The sequence below is a fragment of the Gymnoscopelus braueri genome (genome assembly GCF_963280865.1).
Source record: "Gymnoscopelus braueri genome assembly, chromosome: 19".
Taxonomy (NCBI): Eukaryota; Metazoa; Chordata; class Actinopteri; order Myctophiformes; family Myctophidae; genus Gymnoscopelus; species Gymnoscopelus braueri.
The window spans coordinates 13795527-13800573 of record NC_137621.1 but is presented as its reverse complement, the minus strand read 5'-3'; the positions used below and the strand labels follow the sequence as shown (position 1 = coordinate 13800573).

General features: G+C 40.2%; 1 long non-coding RNA gene across 1 annotated transcript; it reads left to right on the top strand.

Moving 5' to 3' along the window:
- The first annotated feature begins 364 nt into the window (after positions 1–364).
- Positions 365–3945, top strand: LOC308074438. Its single transcript, XR_013932109.1, has 3 exons — positions 365–412; positions 2222–2607; positions 3860–3945. It is a non-coding gene; the product is annotated as an uncharacterized lncRNA (long non-coding RNA).
- Positions 3946–5047: the final 1102 nt, after the last annotated feature.

Genomic DNA, 5047 nt, shown 5'->3' with positions numbered 1-5047 from the left:
TTCAAACAGCCAAATTAGGTAGTGTTGAGGTGGTTTGTATGTTTTGTAATAATAATATTCAAAATCTACAAAGTAACTAGTAACTCAAGTTTTCATATATTTGTAGTGGAGTAAAAAGACAATATTTGCCTCTGAGATGTGATGGAGTAGAAGTAAAGTATTAAAAATTGGAAATACTCAAGTAAAGTAAAGATTCCTCAAAAGTGTACTTAAGTACAGTACTTGAGTAAAAGTGCTTAGTTACTTTCCACCTCTGACAAATACAGATGCAAAACTGTACACATTGGACAAAGCTGACACGCCTTCATTTTTAAATTCAAAGTTTGTGTGAACGTGCAGCGCGCTGACGTCACATCCTCGGGAGCGACGACAGGTACATTTGAACGTGGGAAAACGTTCAAACTTGAAACGGGTAATTATTATACATTTTTAACTAGTTGGTTCGCATTTTTATAACTTTATTATGCTGATATCATTTAGCAGGCTTTAATGCAGAATCCGGTGAAAGTTAACTTGTGTTTTAAGTTGAGTCCATCGGTAAACGTACCATTTATCTGCATTCTGCATTACTGACGTTATCTCCGTTTGGAATGAGTTTAGCCATGGATCCAAGACGGACCGTCATGGATGAACTTCAAAATAGCGTTTGCACTTTCTCCCTTTTTGGCCTGCACATCTACTTAAACGTTGAGATTTCAAATATAAAGTGCTTACCCTATGGCCACAGATGTTACAATTATGGACGGGTCCTCAGAAGTACGCTTATCTTCCGTATTGTTCAATAAAAAGCATTTTAATCCGACCGTTGGCCATGTTCTCATAGAGTTATAATGTATCTGAGTGCAATACACCTCCCAACCGATAGGGTCGCGTAATTGAAAGCATATAAAGAAAATGGCCACCGATTGGATTAAAATTCTTTTTATTGAACAATACGGAAGATACGTGTACTTCTGAGGGGACGTACATAATTGTAACATCCGTGGCCATAGGGTAAGCACTTCATATTTGAAATCTGAACGTTAATGTAGATGTATGGGCCAAAAAGGGAGAAAAAGCAAACACTATGTTGAAGTTCATCCATGATATATGACAGTCACGTATCAGGGCTAGAATGAGCTAGACTGAGGTGCTGTTTACGTTTTGGAAGTGTCTTACTTTCTTTCCCCACAACTGTATGGAGTGATCTCTTAACATTTAATTTGAGCTCATAGACTGTTTATGGAGTATGGATTAATCTTTGAGTTATGGGCTGATGTCCTATTAACGTTAGTTGACAGTTGAAAATCTCAAAATGTGTTCTATTGGTTCTGCAGTTTAACAGGTCCTGAAAACATGCTTAGAATTTAGTGCTAAAGTTATGTCTCAGTTGCTTAAAAATGAATCTGTTTATTTGTTATAAATTATAAGGTTACCTTCAAGAGAGTAGAGGTAAAGAATGCAGCCTACATAAACCATTGGTTGACTACAGGAAGACCTTGCAAGAGCTTTTAGAGACTGAATCCACGTGTCACCCTAGATGCTGATGCTTCCAGCACTGCCTCAGTCATTATTCTGTGTGCCTCTGCAGTGACTGACAGTTATTCCTCCAAAGTTTTGACGAATGTGCCTAAAGCAGAGCATGCTGAGGATTAGTTATTTTTCACTTGCTCCATATCTCACTATGGTGGTTACAGTAACCCCTGGCACATCACATTTTAGTATTTTTCATACAATCCAGACAATGTTTTCGCTGGTTCAAACTAAGTCATGCTCATCCAACGTAAGCAAGGTAACCCGCCAACCCGCCCCCTTTGCCACTAGCAACTAAAGGCTATCCAAACTCTAAGTTGCAATTCCCTCCACTGACAGCCCCATTCATGAAACAGAAAAGTAAGATTTGATTAAATGACACCAAAAAGCTACTTCCCATGATGTTCCCTTGAGTCATCCGTCAAGATGGGGCAGTTGGGACAGGCTCACCGCATCCATCCTGAGCTTCTCCATGAGAAGCTTTTCCTGAGCCAGAAAGAAGACTCCCTACCTCCTCTTCCCCAAACAGGAGCCCAACTAATGGACTGAGAGTAGAGGAGATGCTTTAGCAAGGCCTAGTACTTTTCATGGTTTTACATTTGTAGATTTCCGCGCGTTAACACAGTATCAGAGTGCTCAAATTTCACAGTGGTTGTTAATGTGTGCACTCCCTCATGTTTTTTGTTTTGTGCTCCATACAGTTTTTTAGGTAAAGGCAGCCATGAGAGTTCGTCCACCAAAGGCCGATGTCCTGTCATCGACCCCCCCTACCTCCTATCATCCCTACAAGTCTAAGACAAAAGTGCGGCGACCAACAGCTAAGGTGAAGTTCACTCAGTCTGAACTGAACGTGAACACACGCACGCCATTGAAGGTCCGCTCTCATAACAGTGGGATCAATTTGAACAACGCTGAAATCTGTCTGAAAAAAGTGAACAGTGCCTTACGTCCAAGAGTGTTAAATCATGTGGCCACAACAACAACAACAACCCACCAACACAAACGGATCAAGACAGAGCAGCCAGAACACAAAGTTACAAGTTCGGCGCACCCAAAACCCACCAAGAAAGAACATGCTCACGAATCCATATCAAGGTATTGTACATCTGTGGTTTCTCTGATTATCCTCTAGAGGGAGCAGTGTGACCATGGTTCACATTGATCCACCTCCACAATAAACTAAAGATGTTAGGTGAGATAAAAAATGCAAAAACATCTGATGAGGTGAATGATACAGTATGTGTATTGTATGTCCATAAGCCAACCCAATGCAACCACTGTAGTCACTGACTGTCCCTCTTGTTTGCCACGATGATAGCCTAGGTTATTTTACTATACTTTTATTATCATACTATTTCATCCATATATCATATGAGCAAATGCAATCACATTTATTCATGCAAATACACGTTTTAGTCATTTTGTTGGCTTTTTCAGCCTTTATTGACAGATATAGTGTAGAGTGACAGCAAACACATAGACAGAGCAGGGGAGTGACATGCAGCAAATGGTCCGGCCCGCCGGGAATTGAACCAAAGAGTGCATGTGTTATGCACCCTAACCATTCGCATATTGGGTTAGTGGTGTTCCATCCCTTCTGTAGAGTTCTAGAGCAGAGGTATTCAACAGGGGGTCCGCGACCCCTAGGGGGTCCGCGGAGGTACTGCAGGGTGTCCGCGAAATTGTTGTTTGATTAAACAATATTTTTGTTTAAAAAAAAAAAAAAAAAAAAAAAAAAGATTTTCCCCCCAAAATGTCAAATTGTCTTTAAACATAACATGAATCCATAGCAGACAGATAAATGGAGGCACAATGCACAATAACATGGTATGTTTATACATATTTTGTAGAGATTTTTTATTTTGCACACTACTGGGGCAGGTGCGTATAGGAGCAGGCAATATAAAACACAATTGTATACATAAATATACAATATATGTGGTAGCCCCCCCTACCCTACAAGGTAGGGGGTCCCTGCTCCATCTCCCCATCAGTTTGGGGGTCCCTGGCCTGAAAAGGTTGAAGACCCCTGTTCTAGAGACTTGTACAGTCTATGCTAAGACGCATTGAAGCTACAGTATTCTGGTGGCTTGTGACCCGACACTGTACTGAGCAATCTTATGCTGGTTTTTCCTTTAGTTTGTTACCCGTCTTATCTGTCTAATCTGATAACTTAATGTAATTATTTATAATAATGTTACTCTTCACGGCAATGCGCTCACCAAGTCAAAATCCCCATTTGTGAAAGCATATTTGGTGAATAGAATAATTCTGATATTTTACATAATGTCAACTTGGATTGGAAGTTAGGTATGGGTTGCATCATAATTAATTTTTACTCTTACAGACCAACAGTTGACAACGAGGAGCACAAGCGTGCCTACATTGACATGGTCAGAAGACACATGAAGGAGTGTCCTGATGATGAACGAAGTGAGTAGTATGATACATATACATATACATATATATATACATATATCTTCCCATATCGCTGTGACTGATTTTACCATTGGTGGGATGATGTGATTAAGTCAGATGTCATTATCCATCGACTGAGCAACTTCATATCGCTGTTGTCAGCAGAAACCTCCTATCTCCATATTCTAACCTTCTCTGCCCTATCTTGGCCCTAATTTTTCAAATAGCCAATCCACAAGCTCACACCGTGTCGATGTAGATCGGCTATTTTCACTATTTTACAATGTTTTCCAAAATAGTCAAAAATGCCAAAAAGGTTTAGGCATAAGGGGTATGGCGGCGCGTAATTTTTTTTCCGTAAATTATCTCCCTACTTGATCACAGTGTCACACAAAAGCAATCTCGAAATGCGCAACGTGTGTCGAGCTTGTCGATCTGCTATTTTTGAATTTGAATTCTGAAATGTAACAGTTTTGGACATATGAGACGACAGAGAGACGATATACATGTGTACCTATGTTTATGTTTTGTTCTAATTCCCGGTTAGCCTCAGTAAAGACCTACAGTACACCTGTAAAGACCGAGCTGCTGAACCTGATGACCCGTGTGGCCGGACAGACACGTTCTGACAGCACGCGATGGCAGCATCCATCTGACCTCACATGCAGGTATTTATTAAAAAAAACTCTTCAATTCTCTCTCTGTAAAAGCATATTTGGCAAATACTGTCAACTTGGATTGGTAGTAGCTTTAGATATAAGGGTTGCATCATAAATTGTTTCATTGTTCCAATCCAGACCAACAGTTGAAAGTGGTCAGTATTATAGATGGGAATTTACTGCTTGAGTACGATATTAGTCGTACTCGCAACACTGAAAACACCAACTCAAAGAGAATACGATGGTAGTCTGGGCAGGTGGTCCATAGACATGCTCCTCACACACCTTCTACTGTACGTACACCTTCTACTGTACGTTCAGTAGAAGGTGTTCCTTTTATGAGAATTAGAAACATCACATGGTAGGAGTAGAACTGATATCAATTTTTTTTGTCAGTGTGCGAGCCTTTTCTGTTTATTTAGGACTGATATTTTCTCATCTTAGAGACCATCCATGCC